Source organism: Oryx dammah, unplaced genomic scaffold, assembly GCF_014754425.2.
Source record: "Oryx dammah isolate SB20612 unplaced genomic scaffold, SCBI_Odam_1.1 HiC_scaffold_7, whole genome shotgun sequence".
Taxonomy (NCBI): Eukaryota; Metazoa; Chordata; class Mammalia; order Artiodactyla; family Bovidae; genus Oryx; species Oryx dammah.
This window is the reverse complement of record NW_024070191.1, coordinates 36684684-36701884: the sequence shown is the minus strand read 5'-3', so window position 1 is coordinate 36701884 and position 17201 is coordinate 36684684. Positions and strand designations below refer to the sequence as shown.

The following is a 17201-nucleotide window of genomic DNA, read 5'->3' as shown; positions in this document are numbered from 1 at the left end:
CGGAGCCCCCTTTGAGGACGATGACGGCCACAGGACAAACACCCAGCAGGCGAACAATGGCAGACGGTGGAGGATGGTGGAGGCGACAGGGCCCAGCCCCAGGCCAGGCAAAGGCCAGGACGGATTTCCAGGGCTGAGTCCAGAGCAGGAACGCAGTGAGGAGGGGCACAGAGGAAGGAGGAGGTGGGGGTTGGGGGGGTGAGGGGCCGGCAGGGCAGGACACGGCCATGAGAGGGTAAAGCAAGAAACCCACTTGATGGAAGGAGAATCTCAAAGAGTAGAGCCCCGGAACAGAGCAGAAAAGACAAAAGCCAGGCCTGAGGAGGTGACAATCAGCAGATAAGAGACGGCCGCCCCGTGGCAGGCCGCATCAGGCCAGCGTGCCTCTCCTGGCCTGGCCTGGAGAAGCCCCAGCTGCAGAAAAGGAACTGTGGTTCAGGAGGATAAATGAAAATTGCAGCAGCAGACACTGGCACTCAGGACAAGCTTACATTCTTCACGTCTCATTCCATTAAGTGGAAAGACTGTGGAAGTCCAAAACAGAGCCCCAAGAAGGCCACCTCGTAAACTATCTACACAAACTTCTCTACCTGATTCTCTAGTTCTGCAAATATGCACAACCTGCCTGTTACTCCATTATAGTTTTATATCCGTATTTACTTGTAACACCCCTTAGTTCCAAAAGGAAACGGCATCAGCTACTACTTCACGTTATCTGAGAGACACGTGTCATGCATGGGCTTGCAGAGCTGCAAAGAACTACAGGGTGATCTGGCCACAAACAGAGCTTGGACCCCGCAGACAGCAGCTGAGGAACTAACTGGATCACAGAGTGAGACCCGCTGGGTCAGCATCCTGCTCGGGGGCCCAGGCGGCCGTCGTGGGACTGTGGCAAGGAGACAGTGCCAGGCGTCTGCTCTGCGGGGGGAGGGAAGCAGAGGGATTCTGGGCCCACAGGCCCAGACCCCCCTATATTCCCTTCCGCTGTTTTCATCAACCATGCCATGCCTCTTTCAGCGCACCCAGGTGCCAGGACCTGTGTCTGAGTGCTGGAAGCCCCACAGGGGGGTTGCCACTGAAGGACCAGTAAATGTTCCCTGGAGGGTGGCAGGGAAGGAAGAGTTCCCAGTGGGAGAGAGTGTGGAGATACTAAACTCAGGGTGGGGGTACGCACTCGGCGGGCAGCAATTCACAGAGAAGGCCGGGCGGCATCAAAGGCACCAGAGGGACATGGAGGAGACCAGGAGATCCCCGGGGGAGCCTTCCAGCACCTCTAGCTGGTGAACAACGATCCAACCACCTCTCCCGGCTGGGACTCCAGGACCACTGTGCGCAGGGCAGGTACACCTGCCAACCAGCCACTCTTACTCAGTTAACACGGCTGGCCCCTGCAGGTCTGGTGAAGGTCCACCACTGACGGACTTCCAAAGCCCTACATCTATAAGGAACTCAGATTACAAGGAGTATGCATGCATGCTAAGTCGCTTCAGTCGTGTCCACCTCTTTGTGACCCTATGGAGTGAGTATAGGCCACCAGGTTCCTCTGTCCATGGGATAATGTCCACGATACTGACCTCTACCCAAGAATCCTGGGGCGGGTTGCCATGCCCTCCTCCAGAGCATCCTTCTAGCCCATGTCTCTCTTGTCTCCTGCGTGGCAGGCGGGTTGTTTTCTAGCTCCACCTGGGAAGCCCACAGTTCCTGGAAAACCGGAGGCTTTCCCAAGCTCCAACTGTCCCAGTGCAGCCTGACTCCCCATCGACACCCTGTCTCTGCAGCAGGACGTACAGAGACCAGACCCTCATCAAAACCCAGCTGGGCCTCCCTCATCACTTCATCCTGGGGTATGAACATCGTAATTGGATTATTTCTCATTACTTCTCTATTTTGTACAGTTTACTCTGCTCTTTTCTACAGTCATCTCAAGGTTTTAATATCATGACGGTCTAATGACACTATTATCTTCTATATCATCCAAGTCATTCTCAAAAACACTAAACAGTGAAATACCTCAGATTAGAAGACTTCCATTGTGACCCTCAAAGTAGCCTTGGATCACTTAGGCCTCTTAGCCACTCAAGTCTCTACTCAGAAAAGAATTTGTGAAGAATTATTGTTTGGTTATTTTTGTATTATTACTATTGTTTTATTGTGGTTATTATTAACTTTGGCCAAGGTTGTTTTTATTTTTCATTACTGGTAACTCAGATACAATCCCTTTAACTCCTCACTCACCATTGTTTGTGTATAAAGCAGTTCATTAAAGCAAAATCACATCCAACGTTTTGGTTTTCAGCCTTTTATCTCAAACAGCACAACAATAGTAAACATTAAAAATCAAAACAAAACCTGTCTAGCAATTTGTTGAATGAAGATCAGTGAAGGGGTTTTCTTGAAGGTATGCAGATGGTGAACACAGCTTATCTATTTTCATTTTCGTCTATAGATTCATCTCCATAGAAAACTAAAATAAAGGTTTGCTCTGCTGCAGCTAAGAACCACACACATGACTGCCCCATCTCATACTGTTCCATTTCAACTAATGATGTCCCTGAAGTTCTTAGTTTTTTTTCAAAGTTTAGTCTTGCCAGATGTAATAAAATATCTTATTGTAGAGAAATTCAAAATCACTGCTTACAAGAGCAGAACTAAAACAATGTCCCCGAGATTTACATGTGTCCCCAAATCTAAAACCAACCGTACAATCTGTCAGGGCACTATTCTCCAAGAGTTCTAGACGGTATTCCCCTGAGATGCTGTAAGTCAGAAAGTAAGATCATCCTTCAATTTCCTATTTTATTTAAATAATTATTTTGTAGCATGGTAAAAATTACAATGCCCTTTTGATTATGGGTTAAATATTTGAGAAAGCTTAACATTTCGTCACAACTTCCAAAAGAAGAACAAATGATCCTATTCAGGTGAATTTTTAAGAAAAGAATTACGGAGTTCTTCTAACTACATTATTCGCACTTGCCATTCTGAGAAGAGATAAAATTCTGAAGAAGCGGGCAGAATTAAATGTAAATTACAGGCTTTACAAGTGAATAAAAGAATTTTCTAAGGCAGCCAAGTAATTATACTACCTTGAAAAAGTACTCATATCTTAAAATAATAATCTGTTATTAATGGAACTATTGGAAGTAAAATGAAATTCAGCACACTTCAAACATAGCCAGAATACTGAATAAACTCAGACCATACAACGATTCATCTCTTAAGAAATTCATGATTAACAGACTCACTTACCTGGAAGCATAAGAAAAGAAGGTTAGGAGGAAACTACATCATTCTTCCACTGAGTAAAGATATCTTGACTTTCCTTCTTGAAATGGAAAGGAATCTAAAAAACAAAAATAGGAGTCACTTCTGGGAATTTCCACGTCTTAAATATAGATGATATTACAAAATTTTAAATCACTTAGGATCTAAAATACAATTTATCCAACCAAAGTCCTGCCCCAAAAAGCAGGATGGTATTTTCCCTTTTCTATTTTAATAGGTAAAATGCAAAGCATCTGTTTAAAAAAAAAAATGATCAAGGTTTAAAATAAATGCCGAGAGCCATGTAGATACGTGTGTAAAAGCAAAGCAGAGTCACACTCTTGGAAAAGAACCCAGAAAAAGCAAACCTCGCAGGGAGGAAGGGTGCCCGCTGGCTCCCGAAGGCGCTGTGGCCTGGGCTGTGAGTCCGCAGCGAAGCCGCGGTTCAGGTGGTGTCGGGGGACCTCGCGCCGCGCCGCCACTTTTTTCTAATGGTCGGTCGTAGGGAAGGAAGAAATGTTACAAAACAGCAAACCCCCGGGAAGTTGGAGAGCCCAGCTCCCCGGGACGCGCGCCCCCGCCGCCCCTGCGGACGCCCCCAGCACCGCCCGGCGGGCGCGCACCGCCCGCGGGACCCGCCTCCTCCCCGGACGCCCCCCTCCGCCCGCTCCGTCCAGCCCTGAGCCCCCCGGCCTTTCAGGAATCCACCGAGCGCCCCTGTGTCCACGGAGATCAACGCGGACGCAGAAGAGGTACGAGCACAGCACCGGGGGAAACACTCCGGAGAGGATTCGCCCCCGCGATTAAACAGACGCGAATAATTCTATCTTCAACTCCTTTACGCAGAGTCGTGTTTTCCCGAGTCTGTGATTTCATCTCATCTGTCTTTATAATTCAAGTCATAGCGCGCGCGCGCACACACACACACACACACACACACACACATACACACACAGGTTCCCGTTTCACAGGCAGGAATAAAAATAATAATTAAAAAAAAAAAAGGTCCAGGGTGGTTACAGGGGGACAAAGACAAGATTGAGAAGCGGCTCAGGTCCGCGGGGTCGGCCTCCCGGTGCCAGTGCTGGGGACTGTCACGTGCTGTTTCTCCCTGCGCCCAAGTTTGAAACTTTTCTCTGCAGCACGGACACCGAGTCAGTAAGTACGGTGTGAGGTGCGTCACCATAGAAGGGGCCATCTGCATCCGCTTTCCTGTGGGTTAACTGTTGAAGCGGTGGGCCAGCCGGGGCCCGTCCCCCGACCCCGGCCCGCCAGTCCCCCCGCTGCGCTGCCTCTCCCGGCTTCTCTCTCCCAGCCCACTTCCGTCCCTGCCTGGCTAATTAATCTGTGTCTAAATGGAACTGCAGTTGGCAGCCCTGCAGCAATGCCAAAGTCGAATAATCACTTGGACCTGAATCCGAGTTGTTTTCCATCCTTGACAACAAATAAGGCCACTCTAGGGCCTGCGGGCCAGGAGTTGAAATGAGTTTATAATTTGGCTTCCAGTCTCCCATTCTCATGCTCAACCACTTAAATGTCCTATTCTGCCTTTTCTGCATGCAGAGGGGGGCAGCTTTGGAGGCTGGATCACCAGCATGGTCTTTATTGATATCTGTAATGAATATTCTTTGCCATCTAAGTAAGAGGGAAAGTCCACATCATTCAAAACCACACTTGTTTTAACAATGAAACTAAATAGGCTGTCGGCTCATGCTACCACATGATCAAATTAATAATCTAATTTGTTCTTCTCACTGCAGCAACTGGAAGAGAAACGCTGGGTTTTTTCATCCACACACAGAGGCCCCATTCATCCGGCCAGCCTGAGTGCCTGTCCTGGCAACGCCAGACTACAGGTTAGGAGTTACAGGACAGCCCTGCTTCTCCTCGCCTCCTAGTAAAGCACACACGGATGCTCGGCCCCTCGGCTCCGGGAAGCACATTGTCTCCTTGCAGTTCCAAACATCAGGTGCCCTAAGAAGGTGGTCATCTCTCGCTGGTAATAGAAAAGGAGAGACACGGGAAGGCAGAACCACTGGCAAGACTCCCTAGAGGTCAAGATGAGAGGGGAGGTGCCATCATGGAAAATCACTGGAGGTGAGCCTCAGATACACAGAGGACAGGGGTGTGTGCAGCCGGGCTTCTCCCGTTAGGAGGACAGCAAGGGTCGTCACCCACTTGCCTGCCACGTGCCTGCCTTACACTGCAAGAGCTGCTCCCAGGGTGAGCTCCTGCCATCCCCACAGCGATGCCATGGGAGTCTGCAATAACCTCCCCATTCTACAGATGGGGAAAATGAGGCTCAAAGGTGCTAAGAAGGCTCTCGGACAGGTATATGGTAAAGCCAGGATTTTTCTGACTTCAAAACCGAAGCTCTAAAAAGAAAAAGAAACGCAAGCCTCGACTTCCTCGAGGATGCAACACGGTGGTCCTCATAGGTGGTTCTCCAACAGGTGGGTGGCTGCCAGCGGTAACCTGCAGACACGCGGCCGGCTTCCGAAGACCCTCCCCAGACTCCTGAAGCCCTCATTCTTCACAAGAAATCACAGTGACAAACCGCTCTTGGACAAGCCTTTCAGAGTATCGAAGACAGAGAATGCGCTAAAAATAAAAGCTAAATCCAGAAAGCAACTGCAGGTACAGAGCAGAGACAAGCACCTTGCTTTGTCGAATTCAGAAACTAGTTCTCAAGGACATCCCTGGGGCTGAGTCCAGGTCTGAGGGCTCCTCTCCAGTCATCTGATGCCCTGGTGCTCTCCTCAGTTTGGCATAGAGAGAGAGGATTATGGCGGGGCTTCGTGGCCTCTCAAGTTCTGGTTTTGGTAAAAACTGAGCAGGAGAAGGCAGGATGTGCATGAGAGTAGCTGGAAGAGGCTCCATGGGAAAACCACACACTCAGTTTTGGAAATTTCCCAGTTGGGATTTGTAAGGTTGGGAAGCCTGCCCCCCCACCCCCCCACCCCACCCCACCCCGCCTTCACAGTTAACAGAGTTCAACATCCATCAATTAGTAGCACTCCATAAATAAGTCAGCTTTTAATCATGCCAAAGGAGATCGCCAAAAATCAACTATGGAAAAGAGCAGTTGAAAACAAGGACACTGAGGTCAATGCTATTTTAACAATCTGGGAAGCTGTGCTGTTCAACGTACAATGAGTAAGTGAAAGTTCCCAGGACTTCCAAAGAACTTCAAAGGCATGGCTGGTCCTCAAGGCAGGTACCTTAAGTTCCAAGGCTTCCTCACATTCATACATGTAAATCTAAATCTTTAATCCATCTAAACCACATCAGTATCAGACACATTGATTCCTGAAATATGAAAAATAAGACAAAAAAGCCTGCCTAACATAACAAACCAAAGTACCGATAGACTAGAAACATACCAGCCAACTCAAGCTGCCCAGGGGGATTTTTTTGTGTGTGCACATGTGGATAATAATATACATGTTTTAAAATCTTGATGGTAGTGTTTTCATTTGTATTAATCTACGGATTCCTCTGGGTAACTGCACTGGGAGACAGGGCAGACTTAGGGTCGAGAAGTATGCAGCCAACTTCTAAAATTATCCTTCTCAAGAATGTTTCAGAAAAGAAAGTGCCCTTGGATGCTACACGTTACAAATGGCATGTTACTATATTCTTGACAAGATTCCTTCCACATTAAATAATTTTACTGAAAACAGTACATTTTAGGAAACACTTTAAAAGTCATGAGTTCTTCCCCCAAAACCCTGTCTTCTGTTATTCTGTGAAACGAACAACAGAGTCTCTGTGTCCTGGTCTTGGGTGTAAAGACGCAGACCGAACGAGATGAGGATATGTTGCTGTTCAGTTGCTCAGTTGTGTCTGACTCTTTGTGACCCCGTGACTGTAGCCCACCAAGTTCCTCTGTTCGTGGGATTCTCCAGGCAAGAATAGGGTTGCCATTTTCTCCTCCAGGGGATCTTCCCAAGCCGGGAATCGAGCTCAGGTTTCTCGCATTGGCAGGCGGATTCTTTACTGCTGAGCCACCAGGGAGTGAGATGGTGCCCCTTTCTCATTCCTAATCCTGCCCATGAAGCGGCCATCCTCACTATCTTCACTTCAATTTATCACTCTGATAAACGGTGATAAGCACAAATCAGTTCAGTTGAGTTGCTCAGTTGTGTCCAACTCTTTGCGACCCCATGGACTGCAGCACACCAGGCTTCCCTGTCCATCAGCAACTCCTGGAGCGTGCTCAAACTCATGTCTGTTGAGTTGGTGATGCCATCCAACCATCTCATCCTCTGTTATCCCCTTCTCTTCAATCTTTCCCAGCATCAGGGTTTTTCCTAATGAGTCAGTTCTTCACATCAGGTGGCCAAAGTATTGGAATTTCAGCTTCAGCATCAGTCCTTCCAATGAATTTTCAGGACTAATCTCAATTAGAACTGACTGGTTGGATATCCTTGCAGTTCAAGGGACTCTCAAGAGTCTTCACCAACACCACAGTTCAAAAGCATCAATTCTTCGGTGCTCAGCTTTCTTTATACTCCAACTGTCACATCCATACATGACTACTGGAAAAACCATAGCCTTGACTAGACGGACCTTTGTTGGCAAAGTAATGTCTCTGCTTTTCAATATGCTATCTAGGTTGGTCATAATTTTTCTTTCAAGGAGCAAGCGTCTTTTAATTTCATGGCTGCAGTCACCATCTGCAGTGATTTTGGAGCCCCCCAGAAATAAGGTCTCACTGTTTCCACTGTTTTCCCATCTATTTCCCATGAAGTGATGGGACCAGATGCCATGATCTTCGTTTTTTGAATGTTGAGTTTTAAGCCAACTTTTTCACTCTCCTCTTTCACTTTCGTCAAGAGTTGTTCTTTGCTTTCTGCCATTAAGGGTGGTGTTATCTGCATATCTGAGGTTATTGATACTTCTCCTGGAAATCTTGATTCCAGCTTGTGCTTCATCCAGCCCAGCGTGTCTCATGATATACTCTGGATATAAGTTAAATAAGCAGGATGACAATATACAGCCTTGACGTACTCCTTTCCTTATTTGGAACCAGTCTGTTGTTCCATGCCCAGTTCTAACGATTGCTTCCTGACCTGCATACAGATTTCTCAAGAGGCAGGTCAGGTGGTCAGGTATTCCCATCTCTCTCAGAATTTTCCAGTTTGTTGTGGTCCACACAGTCAAAGGCCTTACAGAAGAAGCAGTCGATACAGCAGAAGTTGATGCTTTTCTGGAACTCTCTTGCTTTTTTGATGATCCAACAAATGGTGACAATTTGATCTCTGGTTCCTCTGCCTTTTCTAAAACCAGCTTGAACATCAGGAAGTTCATGGTTCACATATTGCTGAAGCCTGGCTTGGAGAATTTTGAGCATTACTTACTATGCTATGAACAGAGCTGCCAAGATGATGAGCAAGATTATGTTGCTTAATTATCTGAAGTCTCTTTTAAAATGTATGGGTCTAATGTTGCCTTAAAGGGTATCAAGAATAAGTGTATCTCCTTAAATTCCAAGCATTTACAAAGTGCCTGCCACCCTAGGCTGCGGGGTTCCCCATGAGGGCCCTGTGTGTGCTGTCTCCTATACTGTCAACATGAAAACTGCTAATACAAGAGAGAATGAAATGATTCATATGCTAAATAGAGTCACAAATAATATGCTATTAGAGCATCAGAAAAGACAGGCTAGAAGTGGAGGGAATCAGAGTTACCACCAATCTCTAGAAAAGAGACTAAAGTGCTCTGTTTGCCATTGATGGTGAGACCAATCACACATCTTTCTCCTACATCAGTTGGGATACAGACAGACAGCTGATGTGCGAACTAAGTTACTTCAGTCATGTCTGATTCTTTGTAGCCCGCCAGGCTCCTCTGTCCATGGGATTCTCCAGGCAAGAATACTGGAGTGGGCTGCCATGCCCTCCTCCATGGGATCTTCCTGACCCAGGGACTGAACCTGAGACAGCTGATGCTCCTTTATAAAAGAGAGCTCTTTCTCAGCACAGTCTGCAGATACACACCCTCTCTGAAACCCCTCCGGGCCAACCCTGCCTATCTGAGACACTGCAGCTGCCAGGCATGTGCTGACATCACAGATGCCAGTGAGGGAGACCCTGGGCACGGTGTGGGATTCGGGTTTTCATCTGTTATGGACTGTGTTGAAATTCTAACCCCAATACATTGGTATTTGGAGATGGGGTCTTTGAGAGGTAATTAGGTCATGAGGGTGCTACTCTCCTGAGTGGATTAGTGCCCTTGTGAGATATAACAAGAAAGGTAGCTTGCTTTTCCTTTTTTCGCTTTGTGAGGACACAGTGAGAAGTCAGCTGTCCACAGCCCAGAAAAGGGCCCTCATCAGAAGCAGACCGTGCTCAGCCTGTGATCTTGGACTTCCAGCCTCCAGAACTGTGAAGAACAAATGACTGCTGTTGATGAGCCTGCCAGTGTGTGTTTGGATGTTCTCTTCAGCAGCCGGGACTAAGGCATCACCTTAAACGTGTTACTATGAGACCTTAGGCAAGTCCATGACGTCTTAGTCTGTATTTCCAAGTCTGGCTGGATCGGGCCAGTGGTTCTCGGTGAAGGAGGGTGGTCTTTATCGGCTGACTCCCTTCCCCCCTAGGATTCCATCGGTGGGGGAGCTATGTACATCACAGAGAGAAACAAACAGCACAGATGAAGGGAGATGAGCAGGACAGCACCTGGACTTGGATATGAAGATGAGGGACGAGCTTTAAAAAGCAGAAGCTCTTTCAAGACTTAAAGGTACAGCCTCCTGAGTATAGTGATTTTACCACACTAGTTGATAATGAGTAATCTGACCATCAAAAGCATGGGTTTGTACATTAACCAAACGTCACACCTCACAGAACTGATAGAGCCAGAAGCACAGCTCTCCATTCAGCAGAATAAACTCACCCCCTAAGAAGACAAGATGCTCAGGAAGAAGAGCGCTCAGATGCAGTGCCCCAGGGAACACGGACCTCTCCACAGGGCAGCTCAGAGAGAGCAAATCCCACCTTCCAGCACCGAACACTCCAACACACCAGCCCCAACACAACAGGGGTAGGAACACTGAGAGAGCCCGTGTAGAAAATGCATGCGTGGCTCAGAAATCCCTGGTCTATCCCCAGTTTTGCCGTTAAGTTACTGTGTGACCTTGGGCTGGTCATCAACAAAATGAAAGTTTGGATCAGATCATCTCTAAGGTACCTTCCAGCACAGAATGTAACTGAATTACTTTTTATTGTGTTCCATAAAAGTCTATCCTGCTCCTAGAATCCTTGCAGCATCGTTAAGGTCAGTATATACATCTCCATTTATGGGCTCAGGTTTTTAAATTACTGCATTCCTAGGTTTCCCAGGACAGCCACCCAGAACACAAGGCTGAGGGGCAGAATGGGTGCAGCTTGTTTTTTCTGGCTTCTTGACAATTCCCTCTGGCTAAATTCTACCCACAATGCTGCCAAGTCTCTGGCACTTCTGGCACCGAGGGTTGATCTATAGTATTCACAGGGCTCGTGACACAGTGACAGATGAAGAAATTAAATCTTTCACCAAACTTGAACAGGTATTCTGAATGGTAATTTTTATCTTGCTCCTTCCCAGATGCAGAAGTGTCAACAGTTGAGAGATACTATGGTGTTGGTAAAGAACATTAGAAGAATAGACTTGCCTCTCAAATGATCTCTTATTATCTTGCAAATATATTATTTTTGCTGTAGCCATTTTTTTTTAGTTTACTTCATGTTATGCTCCAGCTGCAAGGAAATTGAGAACATACTGTCCCTACTTTCAAAAAAAAAAAGATTTAAACATCAACAGAAGAAATATTTCACCATGAAAATGAAAACTATGTGTAAATATTTATAGAACTGAAGTTATTCAATCAATTTATTGGGTCAGGCCAAGGGAAGGATGCTTTTTTTGGTACCTGAGAGTCAGCAAGACAGGAGAAAATTGTAATCTCAATGTTCAAATAAATAGCAATACTGTTTATAGATATCAATTTTTAAAAATATGCATACAGAGTACAATGGGTGTTACTCTCAAGAAATCTACAATTTCTGTATACTACTTACTACATATACCAGATAACAACAAAATGAAAAGTAAGAATGAGAAACACAGATATTTAACCCAATAAATATTTTTAAAATCATTAAAATATGTTTTCATTCCATGCCATGTCCAGTTAAGCAAGACAGGGGTAAAGAGTAAACAAAAAAAATATTGGGAGTAATAAGCAGTAAGAAAGAATGAACTATTGGTCCATGTAGGAGTAAGAATGATAATCATGCTGAGGGAAAGAAGCCAGACAAATAGAAAATATACTGTATGATTCCATAATATAAAATTCTACCAGGTCAGAGTTTGCCTGGGGGTGGGCATAGAGGGTCGGGGGGGGGCAGGAGAGGCAGCATGGTGGGATTACCAAGGGGCAGATGGAAACTCTCCTGGTGATGTGTATCTGATCACTATCTTGATTTGGGGGATGGTTTCATATGTGTATTAAAACTAATAGCATTGAAACACGTATATTACCGTATGTGAAATAGATCCCCAGTCCAGGTTTGATGCATAAGACAGGGTGCTCAGGGCTGGTGCACTGGAATGACCCTGAGGGATGGGATGGGGAGGGAGGTGGGAGGGGGTTCAGGATGGGGAACACATGTACACCCATGGCTGATTCGTGTCAATGTATGGCAAAAAACACTACAATATTGTAATTAGCCTCCAATTAAAATAAACAAATAAATTTTTTGTAAAACTAATCAAGTTGTATACTTAATTTTTTTATAGTACCTCTGAAGGTGGAATGCATCTTTTTCAAAATATTTATTTATTTGGCTGCACCAGGTCTTCATTGCTGCACATGGGACCTTTGAGCTTCGATCTCCGTCGCAGCGTGTGAGATCTTTTAGTCGTCAGTGAGAACTCTTAGCTGCAGCATGTGAGATCTGGCTCTCCAACCAGGGATGGAACCTGGGTCCCCAGCACTGGGGCTACTGAACCACCAGGGAAGCCCATGTATACTTTAAATATGTGAGTTTATTGCAGAGCAATTACTGAATAGACAAAAATAGGGAAAATTTTTTTTTAAAGACTGAGTAGTTATATTTTGAGGCAATTAAGATAGTTGTTGGATGAAAAGCTATAGAAAACAACACGCTAGACTAGAACCCATAAAAGCCTCCAGAAGCAAGATTTCTGGTTGTTGTTTATATATACACGCATATAAACATAGGTTTTTATTTCCTGTATTTTTGACAGAAAGAGTTCTAACTACCCTTAGAGTTACAGTAACAATCGCTAACATTTATTGAGCACCTATAGACCAGGGCTTCCCAGGTAGCACAAAAGATAAAGAACCCACCTGCCAATGCAGGAGACACAGCTGTGACCCCTGGGTCAGGAAGATGCCTTGCAGTAGGAAGTGGCAACGCACTCCAGTATTTCTTGCCTGGAAAATTCCATGGACAGATAAGTCTGGCGGGCTACAGTCCATGGGGTTGCAAAGAGCTGGGCACAACTGGGGACACGTACACTCTAGACCAGGCCCCAGTCTTACGGACAGAGCCATTTGCTCCTCACCTAAGGAACCTAAGGCATAGGCACTGCCTATCACGATGAGGACATCAAAGTTCAGAGAAGTTACGTATCTCGCTTCACATCCTTCACCAGCCCAGAGGGGGAGCTAGGTATAAACCCAGGCTGAGCTTCTGAACTACATCTCTCCCTCTGCTAGACACACACGATCCTAGACCAAGGCTGTCGGTCACGATTTGCTGACTCACACCTCTGATGGCTTAAAGAAACTCTGTACGTGAAACAGCTACATTTCTAAGTCTGAAGGCTATTCAGAAAAGTCAGTAATGAAGCAGTGGTGGGAGGTAGGGGAATCATGCCTGGAAATCAACAGATTTGGGTTTGGCCGTGTCCTCGGTGATGACTATACACTTGGGCAAGCCATTTCTCTTCCTGGAGTCTATTTCCTCTTCAGTAAAATCAAGGGTTTGGACTAATTGATTCCTAAGACTCCTTCCAACCAGTCCATTCTAAAGGAGATCAGCCCTGGGTGTTCTTTGGAAGGAATGATGCTAAAGCTGAAACTCCAATACTTTGGCCACCTCATGCAAAGAGTTGACTCATTGGAAAAGACTCTGATGCTTGGAGGGATTGGAGGCAGGAGGAGAAGGGGACAACAGAGGATGAGATGGCTGGATGGCATCACCAACCCAGTGGACGTGAGTTTTGGTGAACTCCGGGAGTTGATGATGGAGAGGGAGGCCTGGCGTGCTGCAATTCCCGGGGTCACAAAGAGTTGGACAGGACTGAGCGACTGAACTGAACTGAACTGAACTGAAGACTCCTTCCAGCTTGGTGATTCTGCCAGTTCTCTTTGGGGTAATACCACTTGCATTTTGTAACTTGAGTAAAAAATTTTCCATGACACAAACACATTTCCAATACAAAGCTTCCTCCATCCCTTAAGATACCTGGAGCTCTCCCACACCTCACAAATTCCTTCATTATTCCCCAAAGATATTCTGTTCCCAAGGGACCACCCTAAGCCCAAGGAAAAGGAGAAGAGTCCCCCAATCAGAGCCCACCATGTTCTCCTATACACACTAACAATCTTTTTCACTTTGAAAACTCTACAATGTTGATTTGGGAGGTGTGGCTGAGGCGCTAGGGTAGGAAAATCCTGAGCTCATCTATTCCCACAGACACACCAAAATTACAGCTATTTACAGAGCAACTATCCATGAGCATGAACTAAAGAGCAACAGAAAAGATTTTCCACAACTAAATATACATCTAAAGATCCTCAAGGAGATGGGTCGGAGGTCAGAGACGTGGTATGGTCAAGACCTGTACACCTGGTGGATAACCACAATTGCAGAGGCTTTCCCCCACAATCGAGGGGTCCAAGCCTCACACTGCATTCCACATGCCAGAGGTCCTACAATGGAAAGACAAGCCCCCCAGAATGTCTGGCTCTGAAGGCCAGTGGGGCACATATGGGAGAACCTGTCAGCCAACCGAGGACAGCCTTGCCCACCAGCCACACCCCGAGAAGTCAGCCTCATCCCAGCAGAAGAGCCGCCAGAGTGAACACAGGGGCACGCCAGAGCATGCTGCCCTGGTGAGGGGCGTGCACTGCCCCCTCGAGCACATTTCCTGTATAAAAGAATAGATATATGTGTATTTATAACTGAATCATTGTACTATACACCTCAAACTAACACAACATTGTAAATCAACTGTACTTCAATGAAAAAAATTGTTTAATCTACATAAATAAATGTGAGGACAGTTTAAAAGACCTCTGAGACAACTCAAGCATATTAACGCTAACATTTTAGGGGTCCCAGAAGAAGAGAGAGAAAGGGGCAGAGAATTTATTGGAAGAAATAATAGCTGAAAAATTCACTAACCTGGGAAAAGAAATTAGACATCTAAGTCCAGGAAGGAAGCACTGAGAGTCCCAAACAAGATGAACCCAAAGAGGTCCACACAAAGACATACTGTAATTAAACTAACAAGAATTAAAGATAAAGAGGGGATCCCAACAGCAGTAAGAGAAAAGCAACTTGTTATGTGGAAGGGAGCTCCCCTAAGACTACCATCTGACTTTCCAGCAGAAATGTTTCAGGTCCGAGGGAGTGACACAATATATTCAAAACATAAGAAGAAAGGAGAATAGTATACCCAGCAAGGGACTTCCCTGGTGGCTCAGCAGTAAAGAACCCACCTGCCAGTGCAGGAGACATGGGTTCGATCCCTGGGTGGGAAAGATCCCCTGGAGGAGGGCATGGCAACCCACTCCAGTATTCTTGCCTGGAGAATCCCCATGGGCAGAGGAGCCTGGTGGGCTACAGTCCACAGGGTCACACAGAATTGGACATGACTGAAGTGAGGTAGCATGCATACCTGGCAAGCCTATCATTCAAGTTTGAGAAAGAAATAAAGTTTTATGGACAAGCAAAAGGTAAAGAGTTCAACACCACTAAACTGGCTTTGCAGGAAATGCCAAACTTCTCTAAACAGAAAAGACCAAAATTAGACAAATGAAAATGAAAATGCAATGATCCAAAATCAGCGAATATAGCAAAAGCAGTTCTGAAAGGTAAGTTTATAATGATAAAACCTACCTTAGGGAACAAGAAAAAAAAAATCTCAATAAACAACCTAAACGTACACCTAGAGAAACTAGAAAAAGAAGAAAAAACAAAACCTAAAGTTAGTAGAAGGAGAGAGAAAAAAAAAAAAGATCAGAGCAGAAATAAATAAAATAGAGACTAAAAAACAAAAAGAATAGAAAAGATCAGTGAAAGTAAGAGCTGCTTCTCTGAAAATATAAACAGATTGATAAGCCTTTAGCCAGATTCATCAAGGAAAAAAAAGGGGGGGAGGGGGCCCAAATCTATAAAACCAGAAATGAAAAAGAAGTTACAGCCAACACCACAGATATACAAAGAATCATAAGAGACTACTACGAACAACTATATACCAATAAAATGGACAACCTGGAAGAAATTTCAAACTCCTACAAATGTGAAATCTCCTAAGACTGAACCAGGAAGAAATAGAAAATATGAGCAGATCAATTGCTAGCAAGAAAATTAAACTGGCAATTTTAAAAACTCCCAGGAAGCCAAAGTTCAGGACCAGACAGCTTCACAGATGAATTCTACCAAACACCTATCCTTCTCAAACTATTCCAAACACCTGAACAGAAAGGAATGCTTTCAAACTCATTCTACCAGGCCCACATCACCCTGATAACAAAACCAGACAAAGATACCCCAACAAAAGAGAAAATTACAGACCAATATCACTGATGAGCATAGATGCAAAAAAGCTCAACAGAATATTAGTAAGTCAAGTTCAACAGGACATTGAAAGGACCATACACCATGATGGAGTGGGATTTACCTGAGGATGTAAGATGGCCCAACATCCGCAAAGCAATTAATGCGATACACTACAACAGCAAGTTGAAGAATAATAATTATATGACCATCTCAATAGATGAAGAAACAACTTTTGACAAAATTCAACATCCATTTACAATAAAAACTCTCAACAAACTGGCAGAGAGGAAGCATAACTCCACATAACAAAGATCATACACAGTAAGCCCATAGCTAGCATCATGTGCATTGGTGGAAAACTGAAAGCATTTTCTCTAAGATCAGGAACAAGATAAGGATGCTGACACTCAGCACTGTTACTCAACATAGTGTTGGAAATCCTAGCCACAGCAATCAGAAAAGAAAAAGTAAGGCAACCAAACTGGAAAAGAAGTAAAACTCACTATTTGCAGATAACAATACTATATACAGAAAACCCTAGAGATGCCACCAAAAAGCTGTTAGAATAATAAACGAGTTCAGTCTAGTTGCAGGCTATAAAATCAATATACAGAAACCCATTGTTATTTCTATAACAAACTATCGACAAACTGTCAGAAAGAGAAACAAAGAAAATAATCCAATTCACAATTGCATCAAAAAGAATAAGATACCTAGGAATAAGTCTAATCAAGGAGGTGAAACACCTGTACTCAGAAAACTCTAAGATCCTGACAAAAGAAACTGAGGATGACCAGACAGACGGAAAGACAGGTATCCTCGTGGATTGAAAGAATATTGTTAACAAGACCATACTGCTCAATCTACAGATTCAACCCAATTTCTATAAAAAAATTCCAATGGCATTTTGCAAAGAAGTAGAATATTTTTCACAGAACTGACTTCAGACTACACTACAAAGTTAGAGTAATAAGAACGGTATGGAATTGACACAAAAACCGACACATAGTTCAAGAGAACAGAAAAGAGTTCCGACATATATCCACAGTCACATGGCCAATTAGCCTGTGACAAAGGGGTCAAGAATAGACAATGAAGAAAAGACAGCCTCTTCACTGAATGGTAGTCGGAAAA

General features: G+C 44.9%; 1 protein-coding gene and 1 long non-coding RNA gene across 4 annotated transcripts in view; one reads left to right on the top strand and one right to left on the bottom strand.

Annotated features, from left to right (window-relative positions):
- The window catches only part of CSGALNACT1 (chondroitin sulfate N-acetylgalactosaminyltransferase 1), a 339385-nt gene that overhangs the window by 169865 nt on the left and 152319 nt on the right, over nucleotides 1–17201 (bottom strand). For 2 of the 3 annotated variants that reach the window (XM_040243276.1, XM_040243274.1), the window contains exons 1-2: nucleotides 3633–3835; nucleotides 3250–3343 (exon numbers count right to left, since the gene is read on the bottom strand). The gene's annotated coding sequence lies outside the window, so the exon portion shown is untranslated. Of the gene's footprint in view, nucleotides 1–3249; nucleotides 3344–3632; nucleotides 3836–17201 lie in introns of those variants that run through there. The other variant, XM_040243275.1, reaches the window with a different exon arrangement.
- LOC120865870 lies at nucleotides 3928–6723 on the top strand. The gene is made up of 2 exons (XR_005721538.1): nucleotides 3928–4016; nucleotides 5025–6723. It is a non-coding gene; the product is annotated as an uncharacterized LOC120865870 (long non-coding RNA).